This window comes from Plectropomus leopardus, chromosome 9 (assembly GCF_026936395.1).
Source record: "Plectropomus leopardus strain MGB_pleo_1.0 chromosome 9, ASM2693639v1, whole genome shotgun sequence".
In the NCBI taxonomy this organism is placed as follows: Eukaryota; Metazoa; Chordata; class Actinopteri; order Perciformes; family Serranidae; genus Plectropomus; species Plectropomus leopardus.
Genome location: NC_142184.1, coordinates 26,318,075 through 26,340,622, shown reverse-complemented (window position 1 = coordinate 26,340,622; position 22,548 = coordinate 26,318,075). Strand labels below are relative to the sequence as shown.

Below are 22,548 nucleotides of genomic sequence, written 5' to 3'. Positions count from 1 at the left end.
TTGGACTTTGTGAAGGACTTTGTGAAGGAACCTCAAACTATAAGTGTTGGCTGAACCCTTATCCCTGTCTCACGCTGATCTTTATCAGAACTAGATCAGCCAAAAGATTTGCTGGATCACCAAGAAACATACAGACACATGGATCCATACAGCACTGGACCTCTGGTGATAAAGCATGTTGAATCATAATAGCAGCCAGGAGAAAGACACTGCGGCTGGGGTGACACAGCGAGGGAGTGACTTTACCTCTGGACTGTGGCGGAGGGAGTGGCGTGGAAAGAAAGAGGAGGGTGTGAGTGTGTGTGTGTATGACAGAGACAGCTTTGCTTTCACGCCTTGCTGAACACTGAAAGAGTATCTGTCACAGCCATGAGAGAACAAGTAAAAGTTAGAGGCAGAAAAATACAGAGACGCAGAGAAAAGGACAGAGTGGGGTAGAAAGAAGAGATAGAGAAAGAGTTGGCTGAAAGCAGCTTCTGTCTTCTGTCCCACCCCCTGACTGTCTTCCCCTCCTCTCTGCCCGGCCGGGAGCGAGAGGAAAAAGAAAAGGAGTGCAGAGAGAAAGAGAGACGGAGAGGGAGCTCAACCACGCTTTCGCTCTTTGGCGCAGGAATTCCAGGACCTTTGGAGTTGTGCGCGCACATACACACACACACTGACGCATGCACATGCTGCTTTCCTTGGGGTGATACAAACCTCAACAGAGAGGGAGGATAAGAAAGAGACAGAGGACATGAGAGAATAGCCCTTTACTGTGGACTATTTGACCATGATGGCACCTGCCAAGGGGGAAAGTGACTAGGAGGGGCTGAGGACCGGACCTGGACACACACACAGGAGGCTGCTGATGAAGGTGAGATTTTAATTTTTTGACAGCAGCTCCAGTGTCTTTGTCTCATCTTCAGGGATCTACATCTGTATTAGTAAAGAGATTTATTAGAGGTTTTAATCTAATGAAAAACTGATGTGGAAAGTAGTTTGTGTGTTTGGCTGTGTTAGAGTGAACTGTCTGTGTCTGTGTTTCCTGTTATATTTATTTATTCAGTGGTTCTTTACAACTGAACCCAAAAATTGTGATGATTTCTTAAAGTAATACTCAAACTGGGGAATACCCTGTGTAGGTGTTTGTGTTGGAATTACGCAGCTCTGAATGCGTGTCAAACTCCTCTGTACTTGTGGTTTCATATCTGTGTTGATCATTAGGGTGATTTCCTTGAGTAACATAATAGCGTGGCTGGACAGAAGGAGTGTGGACTTTATTATTTTTACATGCGAGTGAGAACCTTTTGTGGGTTTGTGAGCTTTAATTGGATTTGATCGGATGATGATTCTAATCAAGAAATGTGAAAAAATGAGTTTGCGTGTATGAGGGGAAATGTGTGTCTTGGATGTTTTATTTCCTCTTGGTCTGACAGTGGAAGTGGGGTATTTGGAGGGAATTATTATCGCTTTAGCAGAGAATCTGTCTTATTCTGTTGGCAGTGGTTAGTCACAGTGAAGTTATGTTTTCAGCTTGAGAACATAATAAGGTTTAGGTACACTTTATGGCTTTGAAATGTGACCAGCTCTTTTATTTTAAAGCTTTATTGCAGAACCACAACAAAGTAGACAATAAATCAAATAAAGAAACCAGTGGACATGAAGGAGATTAGAAGTCTTTGGTCCTTTTACACCTGCGGTTATTGTGTGCCTCATCCCTCCACTCCCCCCTCCACCCTCCATCCCGCCACACTCTGCCACTTTTGTTCTCTAATCTCATTTACTTCTGCCTTTTCTGCAGGTTTTCGCTGAAATCCCACAACTAATGACAGAGGCTTATCCCATGCCACTCTGCCTCGCTCTCATCCTTTCTCCCACCCCTCTCTTTTCTCTTCTTCATCCTCTTTATGACAATCCATCTGCCTTTATAAAGCTTTAAATATCTGGTCGCCTTTTATGCTATTTGTGGTATCAGCATCTTCTTTTTTTAGCCATCACCAGAAGGTTTTGTGTGTGAGAGTGGGTGTGTATGTGTTTTCAAACTCACAGGTGTGCATGTTGTCTGTCATCTCACCTATTCAGGCCTGTAATCCCAGTTCTCACTGGTCTTTATAACCCCTCTACCTCAGACCCACCTCAACCTTCACAGTAACCCTTCCATTATCATGCCATTGAACCATGCTTTAACCCTTCATTTACCTTTGCAGTGAGGTGTGTTCAGGGTGCAGTGGACTGTCCAACAAGGTGTTACATGATAGCTATCTTGTGTTTTGTTAATAGTAAGATGATGATACACAAAGGTTTTGTTATTTCACCTTTGTTGTGTCTGAGATGGAGTTGAGTTGGAGTGTATTTACAAGTCTTGATGGTTTTAATGGAATTGTAAGCATAAATGAGGGCATTTTATTAGACAGGTTTTTACATCCTATTTCAGTCAGGATTTGATAGATTGTTTTAAAAAAATGTGTTTTACATATCAAAATCTGTTTAGAGGTCTTGTGAAAAATGAAAAAAAGTTGTTTAACCCTTTGAAACCTGGAGCGACATAACTTTTCTTGTGCTGCTTTAAGACACCTTTCACAAGTATTTAAACCTTATAAACCCTGAACAAAGTGATGTCATTTCTTTCAAAAACATGGGAAAAGTGCAATTAGAAATTTGGTAAGAAATGTTCCTCAAATTTTAACAAATTAGTATATTTAGAAAATCAGTTTTAATAAAGCTAGGGAAAAATGCCTACAGGGAAGAGAACATAATTACATATTTAAAATTATGTTACAGGATTAAAATAATTTTTAAGCACATTTACAAGTCTTGTTTGCCCCTTTCATTTTCAATTTTCAGGTAATTTTCTTGTACTTTTTATTTATTTCTTGCTATTTTTAGGAGTGTGTGATATCACTTGAGTCAGCAACAGCTGAGGCTAAAGACTACAAGTTTGAAAATGCAAAAAAATCTGGGGGTGTGTAGTAATAAGTGAGCAAACCAGCACTCGAGGCTATGTTAGCTCCTGTTATCATGAAAGTAGAAAAGTATTTCATACTCTGGCTGCATTTCAGCTGTCAATCCCTTTTCACGATCAACAGTCATACTCAGAGACACACTGATCTTATTTATAGACCACACCCATGTCATACTGCTGACAGTGATTAGATAATCAGGCTCCACCATGAGGTTGAGCAAAAACAATCAAGAAGCCAAAGCCTTCAAACCAAACAGTGTCAGGAGCTTCAGCCGATCAAACGCCTTCAAAACAAATGTTTTATTAACAGGATTTCTAGTAGATAAATCGTAAAAGTTAAGACATCAGCTCTAAATGAACATCATGAACAACTTCATCTAAATATACTGTAAGTATGGAAACATTTTAAGTCATAGCCCTCATTATCATAGCACATCAACATCTGTGACCAAACTGTTGGTGGTGAGGTTGCATTATGGGTGACATAGGTGGCAGGTTTTGACAAGAAAGATGACCGTGTGGAATACAAAAGATGATATATCTGGTTCTGTTGCAACATTTTTTATCCACAGTGTACATGACAATGTTAACGCCGTGCAATTCTAAATTAATAAGGCACTTTGTTTGTAAGACAGTTTGTGACATTACTTGCTGATGGCTTTCATTATTTAGGATTTTAAAAAAATGTTTTTCACAGCCAACAGAATCTTCAAAATGTGCTGAACTTACAATGGACCACTTAGAGCAAAAGTAGGATGTTGGCACAGTAAGGCTATATTAAAGCAACTTTATGCCAGAACTGATATTTTAGCAATTTGCTGACTGCACAGTTTCAGAGTGGTGCACCACTTACATAAATACAGGTAAGCAAACTGTCCTGACATTAGCTGTAGTGATCTGTTTTATGGCCAATGGGGAAATGACAACATAGTGACACCAGTTTCCTTCCTTGCTAAAGTTATTTATTATAGACTGCGATGTAGGCTGTAACCTTAGCTGTGTTATTCCCGTTTCACTGTCTTCGTAGTCCGCTGTACGTGTGCATTTGTTGACAAGCTGAAGGATATGGAACTGGTAAATACGACATCAAAAGTCAAGGAACCAAGTCAACTGACAGGGAAGAGTATGAAAGGATTTTACACAGATATGACTCTGCACAATTTCTTTTAATGTGGCATCAGAAATGAACACTAAAGTAAATAAAATAATAACAAAAAACAACAAGTTTGAGTTTTGAAGAATTACTGCCATCTTATTTTTGGCTGTTATACATAATTTGCATCAATGTGACTTTTGGCATTCACAAAAACTACAAAAGTCCATGGGACAGTGATGATACCAATAAGATTACAGACTATGTAAGTTGCTTTAATATGCTTTAAGATCCATGGCGGATTGTGCATTGCTGTTACAAACTTGGCTAACGTTTTGGCTAAATTAGAGGAGTAGCAAAGTTCAGCTGCTCAGGTTTCTGTAGTGCCACTCTTTGCATTGTCTTTTCAGCCATGGTGGCTATTGCTGCGCTTGTATTCCAAGCACACCACTGCTGGTGCAAATTTAACACATACCACTTCCTCTGTGTTATATATTTATCCAAGATTTTTTAAACCTTGACATACAGGCAGCATTTAGAAAGGCATACATATAATAGTTTTCACCCTTCCTGGTCACAGGTTGCATTCGCTCTTCAGGTGTGTTCAATCATCTGACATCAGAGAGCAGCAAAATGGACATTTATTTAACCTAACAGCTCCTGTGGGTTCAAGGTGGGTCTGCTGATTGCCTGGTGATGAATTGACCACCAAGGTAACTTTATGGTTAAAGTGGCGATACACTGATCCGTTGCCACACCTTAAAACCCATTAACCCTCATCTCAACCCCTCCTCAGTGGAAAAACCCATTAACCTTCCTCTTAACCCTTTCCGCAGCCTGAAATATCTACTAGGTCAGCAGAAAGTAGGTAACGTGCAATGAGAGTTATGACAGTATGGCATCTAAAATGTACATGTAGGGCCTTCATACTGTATAGGACAAAAGATAAATATATATTTTCTGGTAATGTTGGTTAATAAGTTCTGTACTGGTTGGTCTTTTTTTTTATTTATGTGAATGAGGTGAAGAAAGTGAAGAAAGAAGAAAGAAAAGCTATAGAGAACTGATGAGGCTACTTATAGCCAGAGATAGAGAGAGAGAGAGAGAAGGAGAGAGAAAGAGAGAGAGAGCGAAGGAGAGAGAGAGAGAAAGAGAGAGAGAGAGAGAGAGCGAGAGAGAGAGAGAGAGAGAGAGAGAGAGAGAGAGACTGGGCAGAGATGTCAGTATTCCTTTGTTTGAAATATTTAATGAGTGTCTCTGCTCTCTTGAAATATTGACTTTTTCCCATATAGCCAGAGGGGACAGACGGTAGCAGAGGTTGTTCTCTCATTCAAATAAAAAGCAAAAGGCTGTTCCATCAAACTTTCATCAGTTTCTTTTATTTATTTAGGTTTTTGTTTTCTTTTTCAATCCATGTGATTAAAAAAGAAAATGTGATACTTGCCCTTGATTTGTCAGCTAATGAAGGGTAAAATGTGTTTGGAGAGAGAGAGAGAGAGAGAGAGAGAGAGAGAGAGAGAGAGAGAGAGAGCTTCAGGTGTAGCACCCCTGGAAAAGAGTTTGCATGCAACTGTAGGTCTCTGTTTGTATGTGTGTTACAGTACATCATACTGTTTAACCCCATGTCTCCACAAAAGTGTGTAGGCTATATATACACAATATTTTCGACATTCATTTTCTTCATTCATTCGTCATTTCAACATGACGACTGAAGGTAAGGGTAAATGTAGTCATTATGTGTATATATATATGTATGTGCAAACAGATATTTCACCAAAACACCGAAGTTCACACACATCTATAAGTCACTCTTTTCTGCCACATAAAGACTATTTAAAGTCATATAAGTGTCTAAGTGCACATGCGCCCCTGTGTGTTACACATCAGCAGGTGTCATTAAACCTCAAAAGAGAAATATTTGTGCCTATTCTTACATTCACATTTGTCACAATAAATAGGCATGATAGCCCAAAGGCAAGAATTTTCACAGTGCAGGAGATACAGGATATGGTTGAAGATAATAGACCTCATGTTTTCAAGGTGTCATTTGATATGTTTAGATAACCTCAACACATGGATGGCTGGATCAATAACAAAAGAGTTGAACCTGGGGTCAGCAAAGATAGTTTTCCTGATTCATCATTGTGTTAAAATGGTAAATAAAGGACATTAGCTGCTCAAAGTGTAGATAACATCACGGACTGTCAAGCACAACCTTTTAAGGTGAAGAGGTCTTAAAAATAGCAGAGAAATAGGAAGCGGCACTAAAATAAATCAGGATGGCAGATTTCCAAGAAAGAACAATGAAACCAAAATTGGACATGTGTAAGAGCATGTGGAAAATTGTAAAAGATAGAACTTTTCTTTACCAGTTTTTAAATATCATCCTGTAACTCAGACAAGGACATCATTTTCATTGAATGAGGCAAGTAAAAACATGAAAGACGACACATTTTATGTAATAGTGACAGTTTTTTAGCATACAGGCAGATCAGAGAAGTGAAGAAAAATAGTATTATATCATAACAGTATTTTTTTTATGTGATCCATCTATAGAACTCATTTGAAGTGTGTCAAGCCTTAATTAATACCTGGTTAGCACAGTGTGAAATTTATATAATTATTTAAATTTGGAAATATCTAATCCAGGAGTAAGTAAGATAAGATGTCTTTCAGAGAGGTTTCACAGAGGTAAAAAGCTAAGTGATGATGACAGACGAAGTGGATTTAGCTTAATTAATGGATCAGTAGCAAGATGTCATCAGATTAAACCAGAGACCCAAAACATGGGAATGAGGTTAATTAGGATTTCGTGTCAGCACAGATGTCGTAGATATGGGATGGTTGATGGCATTGTGACTCCATGTCAGCAGATAAAAGCAGATCACTTAATCATGCTGATGGCCTGATGGAAAGGTTAGGCTGAGGGGAAGGTGGCCGATCTCAGTTCACCAGCAGTTTAAACTGCATGGACAGTTGTGTAATGTTAGACCACAACTGGTTCGCGAAGGACAGACATACAGACAGAGACTCTTTCTGTTTCAGTTGGATAAGTAAAAACTGGTCAGGATCAGTGTCAAGCTACAGTATGTTTATACTTTAAAAAGTTTACAACATAAGTAAGTAAAATGATGAATCAAACACCAAAGGAATGTTTCCAAATTGTTACATTTCTCACCCAAATCAAAATGTAGATAAACCATAAGATTTCAATAAAATAAATAAATACAATACCAACTGTCATCACCACACCAACCCCTGTACTCCAGATCTAAAGGGATACAATTACTGTTGATGGTTTGGGTTGAAAAGCATTTTATCAAATCTGAAACTTTTCTTGCCTTACTAAATCTTTTTTGTGTTAGTTCATGAACTTTAAGTAACAAACATGTAAATAACTAAGTAAATAAGCACTAAAACTGAAGTTTAGAACACATTGTTGCTGCTAAACTGAAAATATGTTGGATTGCTCATTGGTAATAAAAAGCAGGAGAAAAGAAGTATTTGATGTGTTAGAGATTCCTCAATAAATCTGTGTATTTACCATTTCCAGACCAGATCCAGGAAGGCACTGGGCTAACTCTTTTTGGGAAAACACCCACTGGATTTGAATTTTTGCAATGCTGCACTTTAGATTCAATTCATTTTGGATTATTATTGCCTTGGGGATTTATTATATCACGTGTCCCTCTATGCTGATTTCTAACTCAAAAAAAGAATTAAAAAAACATGTTAATAGTTAACCTTAAGATGCCATTGGCACTTTTGTTCATAGTATTATGTGGTATCAGCATTCAAAACCAACATCTGTCAACAAATGCAACACCGTCAAGTCTAGAAGAGACAGAGCATTAAATATATTGCAAGGTATACACTGTGTTTTCACACACAAGAGCTGTTTAAAACTGCTCACTCACTCACTCACTCACTCACTGTTGTCTATGTAGTGTGTATTACTTAGTGAACTATATAGAGAATAACTGAATGAGATTTTGGACAATAAACTGGAATTTTTTTCCTCTGAAATACACAAGAGAATTGCATTGTGATACACAAGTAAAATGTAGGGTACAGTGTATGTGCACTCAAATTTGTTGTGCATTGTGGTTATTTTATAGTGCACTATATAGTGGATGAAAATAACAACTGAGAATTTGAACACTACTACAAAATGGCAAACACACTATGTAGTGCATTGTTTCCGTAACAGAGAACGGTTTCAAACACAGCGAAGGTGACTAAAAGCCGCTCTGCTCCTCTCTAAAGACTCCCCCAACATTGTCTTTGTGTTCATCTTCTTTCCAATCCTTTCCACCCAGTCCCAGTGTCTTACCATCCACTCCTCCTCTTCTCACACATGTACATACAGACATACACACTGAAACATGCACTAACCCTTCCTGTCCTTCTTAATTTCTTTTTTCTTATGCGTATGCTCAGGTCTGCTTAGCGCTGTTGCAGAACATCCTCTCCTTTGCCAGACTGACCTGTAATTGCACTCTCGATTTGTACAGATATGTGTGTGTGTGTGTGTGTGTGTGTGTGTGTGTGTGGTGTGTGTGTGTGAGAGAGTTTGGGCTCCAGGCCTGTCCTGTCCCATCACCTTGAGCAGTCATGCAGTGTTGAAGGTGAGGTGGAATTAGGAGGCTTTACACAGGAAGATAGGAAAATAACGAGATTCTCACCATCCCTGTCACACACACACACACACACACACACACACACACACACACACACACACACACATTATCACACAAATAGAAACACACTTATAGTTTAAGGTACTGTCTCTATGTGTACACACACACATGCACACACACACACACACGCACACACACACACACACACACACACACACACACTATGTCCCAGAGGAGTGCTTCAGGGGCTTATGCAGGGGATTTTGCTGTTCTGCAGTGTGCCTGTCAGATAAGGAAGGAGACGCAGGCCCGCCTGGTGACACACTACTGAGCGCATGCAGTACAGCATCCTCTCCTTCCCCTTTCCTCTTTAACCTGTCACTCAAGTCACCTGCCACCCTCTGCTGACAGTGGTGATGATAGAGCACACACAGGGACTGTCTGGGATCTCATTTAGAAAACTCATAAACATACACATAGTCATTCCTTTGTCACTGTTTCCTCCTTTTAACTCTCTTCTTTCCTAGCTCCTTTTTATTTCCTTCACCTCATTCCTCCCCCAATGTTATCACTCGACTCTGTATCCACCCCCCCACACCTCCGCTTTTCTCTTTTCTTTATGTACCCCCTTCTTCCCCCACCCTCTTTTTTCCTCCCTCTTTGCCCTCCCTTCCTCCTGATCTTCATCTCTTCTCACCACCTGTAATCCTGCTTACCGCTGTTCTGCAGCTGCTCAGCATCACAGATGGAAAAAGAAAGTTATAGAAAGTCAAGAAAGAGAATTTAGAGTGTGCATTTATTGCAAGTCTGTTTTTTTAGTGCTACTGCTGTTTCATCAACATTATTTTCATTACTGAAGGTCTTAGTTTGATGCCAATGTTTGGCTGAGGCCAGCCTGTGTTGCCATTGGTTATTTGGTGCAGTAATAATTGATCTGGTCCACGGGTGAGCTGCTTGGTGAGATAATGGCATTTTGCCAGTGCTTCCAGCCTCTCACCATCCACTCCTGTTAAATTCTGCAGTACAGCTGCTGTCAGCTGCACCTCCACCACCAGCCCTTCAGCCCATTGTTTTTCATCTGTTTTTTGCCTTGTATCTCCCCGTTAGTCACAGGCTGTACAACAGTTTCATATACTGGGCTAGCAATCAGAGCAAGGTTTGTTTTAAGAGAAGAGTAATGAAGAAAGTGACAAAATGTTAATATTTTATTATTATTATGCTGTGGGTTAGGGTTAGGGTTAGGATACTAGAAAAGATTAGCAGGAAAGTTAGGTTTCACTAGGTAAATAGAGGTCTTTAGACAGAGCGCCAAAGCAGCCTCAGACAGCAGCAAAACCCAATGTCTGACAAATGTCACGATGATAATGTCCACACGTGAAAATCTGATGTTGTTGGACATTTAAAATATTGTCATCAAAATTTTAATTCCAACCAAAATTCAGAGAGTCCCATGTCTTTCATGATATGGTGTCTATTGCTGGCTGGGCACCTTTGCAGATAACGGAGCTGTTACAAAAGCAAAATATGTTGGATTCATGTGTATTTTCAGATGTATTTTGAAGACCCAGGCCCTATAGGGCAAGAGTTAATAGTCCTTTTCATTATATATTTAACCATCTTTTATTTAGATTCTTCACTAAGTAACCGTTTAGTATATATGGAGTATGCACAAATACAACTGTCACAGAGCTCAATTTACAGTAATAAAACTTTGGAAAAACAGCAACTTCTCAACATTTGAGAAGAGTGCAGTAAATAGTGAAATTTGCATTTACATAGAACTTTTATGCAAAATGAACACTCACACATCAATGCCAGTGAACTTCCTCACAAGTTGTTTGCCCAACCATCATGAGCAATTTAGGGTTGAGTAACTTGCCCAAGGGCACTTTGACAAGCTGGCATGAAGGACCAGGGATTAAACTGCTAACCTTATGGATGACCTGCTATTCTTCCTACAAATATTTGACATTTTTGCTTGATAATTAACTTACACGATCAACTGATTCATGTTTCTTTTTTAACATTTCTATTTCATGTCCAATAAAGAAAAAGCTAAACTCTGCAGCACTACACCTTGCATTTCTGATAAAGGCCAGGACGCAGAGCTGCATCCAACATGTGATGAACTGTTCAAAAGTTCCTTCTGTCCATATCTATCCAGAGGTATGGTGCCCAACCTGTGATTAAGACAATGAAAGAACTAATTGTGAGTAGGCTTTATGAAATGGTTGCTTCTACATCTTCCGCCACCTACAGACATGTTTCAACTATCACCGTTCCTATAGTATATGTAATATCTTACACAACACCCTGCAGTCCATTATGTTGTATTAATTTCTGTCTATATTAGCCAGTTTCCATCTACATCCACCCACCCTCCCATGAAAACCCTCTTTCCTACGCCCTAGGTCTCTCCTGTCTCAATCAGTTACCCCCACCACCACCACCACCCTCTTTACTGACACCATCCCCCAGCCCTAGCCTCTTGGCAGCTCCTCCAGGCAGGCTAATTGACTCAGTCCCAGGAGGGGGGGATCATGCCACATTTCTAATTTGGCTTCCCCTCCTCCAGATAAAAGCTACATCCCTCCATCTTTCACCCCCCCTACCACCACCACTTCAACCCCCTTTTCACTATTCAATGTATCCCCCTTTTTGATTGTTTTCCTCTTATATTTTCAAAACAGAAATTACAGTTAAGTCAAAGCAACTTACAATTTTAAGTGTGTAAAAAAGTATCGTTTGTTTTTTATGTGTCTTTTATACATTTTTCCTTCTATCTCATTTTCTTTCTTGAGCTGACTGTCTACATGACTGCCAGCCCCAAATACAGACATAACAGACAACTGAATACATGAAAGGACAGATACACACACACACACACACACACACACACACACACACTCACACTCACAGAGCACAGCACCTCGCCTTTGCTCACCATGGGGTTCACCTTCAGAGAGCCTCCATCTCCACAAACCGCACCTGGGGACTACGATGGGCGTGTCTCAATGTGCAAGTGTGTGTGTTGCTGTGTTCTGTGCAAGCGTGTGTATAAGTCGAGCCTCATCCTGCTAACAAGCAGACAGATGGAGAACAAAGACATTTTGTTATTGATTGTATCACACTTCACAATCAGAAGAAGTAATGTAGTAAGTCTCCAGCGTGCCCAGATTGGGAATCTGAGAGTTAAGACTTGTGCACACCAAACAACATAAAAAATAGATTTTTTTTGTGAACCTATAAAGGTGTGTAGCCTATATGTTTATAGCACACTGTCATTTATACTTCACTCGTTCTATGTGCGTTGTCTGCATGAATCACATTGAATATATATTAAATGGTTAGAGTATACTTTTAGGCATTTTCTGTACCATTGAAAGATTGCAGTAATACTACAAAAACATTTAAGGTGTTGTGTGTTAATATCACTACAAAAAAGAGAGGTGGAGAAAACCTCAAGTGCATTGACCCAGGGAGGAGTTTCACAATAGGGTGGCTGAAATTAGACAACACACACACACATACAGTATACACACAGTAACACGGCACAAGTCAGGCATCCTGACAGGTTTTGTGCAGGAAGCATGTTTGGTATGTAGCAGTAGCTGCGGCCATTAGTAAAATGGTATTTTCAGATGGACAGATAAGGTATTTTAGCTGGAGGCTCGGGGTCGACTGGTCTCGTGGAAAAGACATTTGACACGTAGAGAGTTGTTACCTACAGTAGGGTATGTGGAAAGATTTCAGGTCTGCTCTTTGTATTTGTAGCAGAGTGGAAAAAACATCCCTATTTTTAAAAAACAAATGAGACCTGGTTGAACTGACAGTTTCTACCTTTGCTGCATTTTTTTCTACTTACACTCAAACAGATGTACAGAGGAGGAATATTTTTGCATAAAATTTTCACAGATGTATCATAACAGAAACATGATGGGCTCCAGATGCCCTTATCATTTGATCCACCATGATGATACAAAGTAGTTTTTGGATGTCTGAAAAACAAAACTTAATATCAGTTTGGCTTGTGGGGTTTCTAAATTCAATATCAGCTGGTGCAGGACAATTTGCCCATTACCAAAGAGATCCGGGGTCAGGTCCAGATCCAGCATCTTTAACCGTACTAGTGGGTACTGTTCATTGGTGGGAGGCCGGTAAGGGATCATGTCCTTTTTTTTTTAGCACAACTGCCTCTAGTGATTGGTCTTCAGTTAGACAATGAATGTGGTGAATGTAAGAAGATACACATCAGTGACACTACTGTAATTACAAGGAGAGCATTAAGGTGGTTTAGCATCCAATTAGGATACTTCCTGGATGCCTCTCTGTGGGTCTGGTCAACTGGAGGGTGCAGATCCAGAGCACGCTGAAGAGATTTCATGTCCCATCTGACATTAAAACACCTTGTGATCCCCCAGGAGAGGCTAGAGTCTAGAGAGTCAACTTTACTTCACCAGCTACAGCGATGAGTCAGACCCAGAGAAGTTTGTAACTGATTATAGAAGCTCTGCATCGATGATTCAGAGGTTGTCTATGCACGGCTCTCAACAACAACATGTACAATCTTGTAAATGCAAGATTGCAAAGGAGAATGATGGAGACCCCAGGAAGAGTAGCTACTGTCTTAAACAGAAGCTAATGGGGATCTCAATATAGAGTATAGAGCTCATTTAAGAATAGACAGATCAAAGATACAAAGACATTTGCTCAGCATTATCTAGGTGCAATTTTAATGTTGTGATCAGAAAGGATTAAGTAACCATTTTATGGGCACCATCCTCCATTAATGGCATTTCTGGCTATAATATCAATACGGGTGGCCATGAACGAAAAACACACTGAAGTTAAATTGAAATACCAACCTATTTGGCCTACCTTATTGGCAAGAATGAAAATTTACCACTCTTGAATGTAAAGCTAACAGTCTTTTATGTGACCGCTGATGATGAACTGGAACTATGGAGAGAATTGGCTTGTGTCTTCTGTGTGGGTGAGGGGGCTTCAAACAGAAAAGTCTTTCATGCTTCAGACCCCATATGCTTATATACTGCTCACTGCATCCCTCATTAGCCATGGTTGTGTGTGTGTTTTTCTTTTGATGACCACCAAGAATGTGAATTCTATGTTAATTAGGGAGGAAGTGTCTGTTCCTGCATATTGCATATATACATTTGATTGTGCACATACAGTATATAACCTGCATGCATTTGAATGCTTGTGTTTGTGATGTGGGACAAAACACTTGATTGATTGAACACAGGTTGCCTGTGACTGCTGACAGCTGTACAATGAGCAAAAACAGGGGAGGAGGTAGAGGAAAGGGAAAAAATGGAGAATCGGAGGCTGTGGAGGAGAATGACAGACAGATTAATGTGAAATGTGCTGCAGCAGGTTGTTATACATTTCTAGCTGTCTCTGTGAGGTAATGAAGATAGGCAGGTAAGGGTAATTGAAGCCACTTATCTAAGAAAAAAGAAGGCAACTGGTCACTTCTTGTTTATGCCTTTCTTTTCTGTCTCTGATTTTCTTCTTACCTTCTTTTCAAAAAAACATCTCTCATCCTCTACTTCTCATCTCTCAATCTGGTACAATTCTGCTGGAATGGTACAAAGAGATTAAAAGAGGAAGTAATGAGGTGGGTACAGTCAGGTTAGAAAAATACGCCTATTTGCTGATTAGGTCTGACTCAGAGGTCAGTAGCTGATGACAGTGTGAGAGCAACACAAACACACCTATGTCCTTATTTATACCTCCTCTCCTTTATTTAATGCTTTATCTTCCCTTTTCTCTTCAATTTTTGCACACACATGTAGTTTACAGTTTGCATTTCATGGATCTGTCCTGTGTGGAAGCGCTTTGGCTTTGACATCTAGATGCAATTCAAGATTATTAGAAATACTTGAGTTGCAACCTCAAAGAAGCACATATGTCTACAGAAAATAATGTCCTAATTCCTGAAAAGCACCTGTATTTATTGTATTCACTGTGTGCATTTGAGTGTGTATTCCTTTGTGTGTATATAAAACCCCATCTGCTTTTTGACAATAACAGATGAAAGCAGCAGACATAATGAGTGACCAGCATTCTGCAGGGAGTTTAGTCTGTGCTGGAAATATAGGTGGAGAAAAGAAAGGATCAAGCTGTGACATGCTGAACATAAGTTGTTTTCACCTACATACCTGGACACACCTTCACTCAACACACAAAATAATGTGTGTAGGCTACTTGGCAGTGCCTTTGCTTTCAGTATAATCTAATGAATACATTGTATAATTAAAACATTAAAAGTGAATGAAATGCTCATGCTGAACAATGTGTGTGTGCACTTTTTATTTATGTATTTTAACAAAGTTTTAATTGTTTCATTGTATAGATTACTGACTTTGTTCAAAACATATTTAGAAACTTTTTTCATGATGTTTAATCGCTTGAAATTGGTAGCACAACAGCTACAGCTGCTTGTTTGTTAGTAAAATGATTGTTGGATTGTGACATTGTGATTTGTGATGGCTGTAAATGGCAGCAAAATGTCAGTAAAAGTTTAGATCACAAGACCTAAACTAAAATATTCTATGTTAGGCCTCCATTATTACTAAAACATATTTTTCTGCTGTATGATACCAAAATCTAACTAAGCTTTTACAGTTTAAAAGGGCTCTATGCAAAATTCAGAGCACAACTAACGCAACGCAACATCCCGACTAGCGGTAACCACCATGTGACTGCCATGCAAAGCTATATCAATGCTCTGAATATCACATTAAAAACCTTTTATTAAGATCTTAAAGCTGGAATTTTAGTTCGTGTGTGCATGTAAATATGTGTGATTTTGTTTGTGTGGTAGGAAGTTACTTTTTTCTGAGGACAACTCCTCTTTACACACACATGCACGCAAACATTCACACATGCATGCACACACACACATGCATGCGCGCACACACACACACACACACACACACACACACACACACACACACACACACACACACAGAAAGTTCTCAAACCCTGTCATCAGTCCTGCAGAGCTGCTGTGTGGCAGTGGAGGTTTAACAGCAGGGTATAGCTACACACTGACACGCTGATGTTCGCTTCCTGAACAGTGGAAAAAAAATATGTCAGGCGCAATTATTAGCCGAGTAAGTGAGACCTCTCTGAAAACCAATGAACCGTAGAGTGTAGAAGTGAAACCACTTCCATCCCATGCTGTGTGTTATGATCTCTCAGTGTGCTTTATGTGAGGTCCTGTCATCCATCCACTATGTGAACTCTGGGACCCTGTAAAGACTCTGCAGAGTTGTCAGTTTATCTCTCCAATGCTGTCACCAAGATATAGGCTTGAAATCACAGTAGTACTTAAAACACATTTTGTTTTGTTGTTTTGCTGCCAAACTCTTTGGTACGAGATTTTTTTGAAGCCAAGCTCTGCATAAAAAAAATAAATGCATGTGCTTAATGACTGAGATACCCTTTCTACTGACCAACTACAAACAGCAAAGTGATCAGTGTTTTTATGTGATTTCATAGTTATAATTAGAACTTTTAAGAAAATGAACCATATCATCTAATTTTGCAAAAATGCATGAATATGTGTAAGAGTAGCAATTGTCCAAAAATGGTGCTATTAGAGCGTCTTTACCACGCTTTTTGCATGACTCATGCAAAGAGTGGATTAATGAGGCATGAGGCACGGAAAAAAGAAAAAAATGTAATGAAAATGTGTTTGTGTTGCAGGGTGTAAAAAAACACTATACCTGTTAGAGGAACTTTAAGGTAGTGGCTAAAATCTTTCACAGCTTGTTTCAACATTTAACCATTTTATATGAAGGTTATAAGGATTAATCTAAAGAGGCTGCAATATAAATCTTGATCAAACTGGATTAAATCAAGTAAAGTTGAAAACTGGTTTCAAAGTTTTTATTGAGTTTAAACCGTACACCTTTATTTATGAAATAATCCCTATTAGCTTGCATCTCATTTAGCAAAATGAGAGGAATATCATTGAACCTGTCAGTCAACCTGAAAGAAGGATGGAAAGTGGAGGAAGTAAGGAGAGTCAGACCTGCTGAATACAGCCCTGTTCAGTTTCTAGCCTCTCGTCCTCCTCTCTGCTCCTCCTCTCATCCTTACATGAAATAGTCATTAGGCGTAGTGGTAATTCAGCCCAGCCGTCTTTCCACATTAGCTAATGTGCATCAGAAACGTCAGGAGTGTGGATGTGTGCGTGGTGTGTTCATGTATACAGTATCTGGAACCCTGTGAATGCGGGTCTGCGTGCGTCAGCATTCGGAAGTGTATGGCTCTGTCAGGACAAACGCTTGTGTGTGTGAGTGTGTGTATGTGTGCTTCTACGTCAGACGGTTCGCATGACAAGGTTTTCTGTCCTACGGTCGACAGGTGCTAAATAATAAAAGCACTGAGAACAAGTAAGAGGAGAGGAAAAGACAAGACAGAAGTACATGAAGAAGCAACGAGGAGAGGCAAGAATAGAAGAGAGAGGTGCAGATGAGGGAAAGAAGGAAAGAATGACAGAAGAGGACAGATAAGAAAGAGTGGTTTGTTCAACTCTGCAACTCTAAACATCACTTTCTCCTCTGGATGTCCTTCCTTTGTTTAGGCGATCTGTCCTCCACGCATAAAAAATGTCATTCCTCCTCTCAGCTGCTGTTGGAGAGCAGTGCCAAGCGGCAGCAGTAGAGCTCCTCTCATTATGGAAGGCAGCGGAGGTTTGGAGACGGGGAGGGGAAAGCAGCGCTGTAGGGCATGACTGATGGTTTGTTGGTATTGTGTGTCTTATGTATGAATAAGGTAATTTCCCCCTTTGAAACACGAACTCCTGCTACAGAGTGACGGAAATAGAGGAAGGCGGGTATGGCAGAAATTGGAAAAGCGGCAAACACAAAGGAGAGAAAGACATCACAAGGTGACATCTGATGTCAGGTTTCTGGGACTGTCGCCTCTGTGTCTGCATTGTGTGTGTGTGTGTGTGTGTATGTGTATTTATATAATGGACCAGTATCTTTTAATTTATGTCTTACAGGCACATGAAGCAATGTGCTTAAACAAGATTTTCACTTCACTGTTTTTTTTTTAAAATATATATATTCAAACCAGTAAATGTTATCATGCTCAGCATTAAACTGAGTGTATAATGACAGTGTGTCAACAGAAAGTGTCATCTATCTGCCAGTGTTGCTTTCATTGATTCACTCAGATCTGAGACAGCTGTACTCAGTGGCCCCTCGGTAACTCTATACATAACACACACACACACACACACACACACACACACACACACACACTCAGAGGCACACACCTGGGAAGAGTGAATCCTACCCCAAGGGCAGCTTTGAGGAGGACAGCTGTGAGCAGAGGAAGAGGCCAAGACAAACTGCAGGAAGAGTTAAATGTTATAGTGCAACTAAGCAGCTACCACAGTGCCGCGCTACTGTGTGACGGCTGATCAGAGGAAACTGACTGCTAGTTGTACTGCAGCATGAATACATCACAGCTGTTGATTAAAGATGCTGATGCTTTTTAATGTTGTATCACTGAATCTTTATTGCATGGCATTTGAGGCATTATCATAAAAAACACTTCACATTACATTTATGCCACTGGGTCAGATTTTATGAGAAATCTTCTGCACTGATTTATGCCATGAGAATACCGTAATCACTGCCTACCACTAAAACCACTTAAACGTACCCTGTGGAGTTTTTGGCCACTTGAGGCACTGCGGAGGAATGTTTGATGAGCAAGTTTCTGTTTCGTTTTTATCTTGTGCTCATGCACAAGGACTCATGTACATGTAGGTGACATGACACACATTCCTACTAAGTGCAGAAAAGCCTTGCTCATGAACCGACAGTTGTAGGTGGTGACACAGCAAGAAACACAGCCAGCAAAAGGCAGAGAGAAGAAATAACTGCTGGCCAATGTAACAATGTGTGAATGATGCAAACTTTTTTTTGCAAATGTTTGGTAAAGAGGAGGAAGTTTTTCGACTAAAACTTTTATTACTTTCAGCACATGTCAGTGAATCAGTCAGTACTGGCATTGTCTATGCATGGTTCTCAACATGGAGGTGGCTGAGTTGGTTAGCAGCTAACGGTGCCAAACTACAACAGGACTGAAAGAATTAATAGTGTTAACTGGAGGCTGGACACTTCATTTTCATGCCACCAGGTTGCTGTTATCAGAGATAAATAAGCCCGTTCCCATTCTGAACTCGTAAAATAGCACCATTTTGTTAGTGCTTTTGGCATAACAGTGCAACATCAAACGGCACCTTTTGTGTGCGCTTTTTTTTCTATGTCTGCCCATGTGCCTCCTTCCGCTTAACTGAGATATTGAGCATTTGTATTTGTTGACATCCTGGCATGTGCTGTTCTTGCCTAAACATAACCAGCACCTGCGTCCTGGAACGTAAAAGAGCAGATGCAGAAAGTTACCTAAAATGTAATATTAAGATGCATGTCCACTGACAAAGCTGCAATATGTGATGACTTAGGATGAGAACATGTTGTTGAGTGTCTGTAACTGTTGTGAGCGCATCGCAGAATGGTGGCTATTGGCTAGTCAGTGGATTGTGCTTACATGCATGGATGGGTGACCCGTATACCGCTGCAATGAATGGGAAAGCTCAAAATTTGACACACAGAAAGGGAGTGTGACTGCATTTTATTGGCTGGGGCACATTACTTTACTGTATCTTTACATAGCAAGTAGTGTTTTAGTGTTATATGTCATGTACAGCTCCTTTTATATACACAAAAAAATGAAACAACTCTGTAAAGGCAAAATAGAGGTGAGCCAAAACCAAAATATTAAGACACTTCCTATCATCTTCCCTGTGCTTCTTGCCAAACTTGCTGCATCAGGACAGTTATCCATAAATCAGTTTGATGCAACTTGGGCATGACCATGGAAAAATATCTCATGAAGTCATTTTGTTAATAGTGTCCTGAGCTGAAAGTGCAGGTTGGCCAGGAAAAGCAGTGCGAGACGGAGTATTATGGAGGTTGGCAATGCTGCACTGTGCAGACAGAATGACTGGTATGTATCTACTGTGTGTGTGTGTGTTTGTGTGTGTCTTGAGATGGGTGAGTAGGCTGAGCATCGAGGCAGAGTTTGGACAATTAAAAGAATTCCTGACTGCATTCTTTCTTCCATGAAAAACTCCCATACACACCGACGTTGTTCCTGCCCCCACCCCCCCACCCCCCTCCTCTCTCATTCACACATTCACACTCTCCTCTTCTCTTGGCCAATTAAACTGTCAGTCTGTCTCATGATCTGGTTCTCTGTCTCACACGCTCTCTATTTAGCTTGATTTAGTGTAGAGTAAGCATTTGTATTACCTCTACACAGAGAGAGGTAAAGAGAGAGAGGGAGTAGATGTGACACCCAATATCCTCTAATCCGTTCCCCCCGTGCATGTGTGTGTGTGTGTGTGTGTGAATCCTCTCACTGTGACATCGCCACACACAGAGAAGCTTATTACCTTCTCGCTGCCTACCTCTTGGTGTGTCTTGCATTCCTCAGTGGCTGTTTGCTCAAATGCATCTTTCTTGAATGTGTGTGTGTGTGTGTGTGTGTGTGTGTGTTTGTGGGCTGCATGTATGAAAGAACTAGCAGGGGATTTCAGATCCCCTCACAGTAAATGACTAAGGTGACTTTATCTTAAAAACACATGCCTACTACACCGCCCCATATTCCCAAAACGGCTGCGTTGCAATATTCATTGCGGTATGAATATTCCACTGAACAACACTGACTGATCATCTTTGAGGCATGCAGCGTTCCATGTTTTTTGTCTAATTTACAGAACTCCTGAGTCAAATCGTTCTTGGCTGTGACTTCTTGCCTCACAACAAGACTTCAGGCGCGTTGACACTTATGGAAATGAATTGAGCTGAGGATAAGGGGATTTGTTACCAATCCCATCTGTCATCTTCCTAAGTGGTCTCAAATCCTGGTTTGCGCTGTTGGATTATATGCGAGTTCCTCTGAGAGGATGATGAGCTACAGTGAGGGTGAAGCCGTTTACAGGTGCTGATTTCACTTCACATGTGGCTCCATAGCTAAAAGGAACTATTTGGAAAAACCCAAACAACCATTTCAGAGTTTTATTGCAATGCATTACTGTAGATTAGTTAAACAGCTGCAGGACATATGCAGCGTTAATGCAAACAGACCATTTTCCCATGGCTAGCATTGCTAGATGCACTATGTAATAAACACAACATGCTTGAGTTCAACCAAATTCTCATAACATGTTATTTTGCCATATGCTGAATGTTGCATATTTGCCAAAGAGTCGCAGCGTTCCTTCATTCCCTGGAAAATAAATTCAGCTGAAACATCCACAGTAGACTATTTGCTCCTAATTCATCACACTCCTGGGCCACATCTCACATGGTGCGGCTTCTCAGAGGACGACAATAGGTCAGACATGTTGTCACTTAGGGGAATGAAGTGAGCCAAAGCTGCCTTGGATTTGTAATCAATCCCAGCTGTCATCTCCAAATCCAAATCTGTTGATCCTTGCTAAAGCAATTACAGTTTTATGTGGTAGCAAACGTAGTAAAGTGAGTTTGCTGTTGATATTGTGGATTTAAAGAATGCAGTCACTGTAAATCACCTTTTAATGCATGCTTGCTGCACCCATTTGGCGCCAGTACAGTATGCTACAATCTCTTGAAAGGTGCATAGACACTGAAATATTGACTGACTGCTGAGGACACAGACAGTGCAGAGACAACCTCACTTCATTATGAAAGGATTATGTATTACAATAGAGGATTATTTCACAGTACAATGGATGCACCATCTCAAACATTTTGTGAAGCTTAATTACAATTACCAAATTGAAATTGGTGAAACCACAAATTGTATGCACCCATATTACCAACCTGGATGCCCTATTAAAGTGCTATACATGTTAATATAATCATTTGTACTCTATGTTGTCACTGTCTGGGTTCACATTTTATACTTCAATTCATTTTGTGATATTGTGCTGAAATTTAAAGGACACATGGGGTGGAAATATCAGGAGAATTCTCAAGAGGGGTGTGTTCAGCGTGAACAGGATAACACACACATTTTACAATGTGTTTCACCATTGTGGCACTTGTGGCCACAACAGTCGACCTTTAGTTTGCCTACAAAGGCTTGCTCTCATTTTTAACATTCCTCATGGGGACCAAAGGGACAGTTGGGCTATGTTAGCCTCAAAGCTAACCCATTTGGTTTCAATAAGGAATCTTGATAATGTTTACAGGAAATGTGAGAACACACGGCAACATTTTTAGGTTTCCCTCACAAGAAGTTTGTGGCTAGTGTGAGAATTTAAACCGCTGACCACAAAGAAAAAAGCCTCTCTGACTGCCTTCCCCGCAAGTGTCGGATCCATCCAAAATCAGGGACATGAGCCACAGTGAGACCAAACTGGCAGACTGAAGTGGTTAATTGGCTAATTAACTCTATGAAGCCCCAATCAAAGAGCCAATTAGCATGGGACACATGCATTTGACATGGCCAATTAGTGGCAGTGTTCAGCTGAACTCGTTAAGTATGAACTCGTTAAGTGTGTTAATTAATTAGGCAGGGTGAATGGTGTACCACTCCCACTGTTCTGTTTGATTGTCTGCCTGAGAAACAGATACTGAGGCCTCTGTGCGCTTGTATTTTTCTGTATTTAAGGTTCCAAAATGTAAGGGTTGTATTCATACAAGTACTTCATGATCTGCTCCAACACTGCACCACTATTTGAGAAATTTAACACAAGGTAGGACATTTCATGTGTTGTCCATCTATTGTAACCTGGGCTGAAAGCTAGTTAAAAGACAGCAATGTCATAACATATG

At 40.2% G+C, this 22,548-nt stretch overlaps 1 protein-coding gene across 1 annotated transcript in view; it reads left to right on the top strand.

Annotated features, from left to right (window-relative positions):
* The first annotated feature begins 307 nt into the window (after positions 1 to 307).
* sema3b (sema domain, immunoglobulin domain (Ig), short basic domain, secreted, (semaphorin) 3B) overlaps positions 308 to 22,548 on the top strand; it is an 85,320-nt gene continuing 63,079 nt past the window's right edge. Inside the window, exon 1 of the mRNA XM_088082402.1 lies at positions 308 to 853. The gene's annotated coding sequence lies outside the window, so the exon portion shown is untranslated. The remainder of the gene's footprint in view (positions 854 to 22,548) is intronic.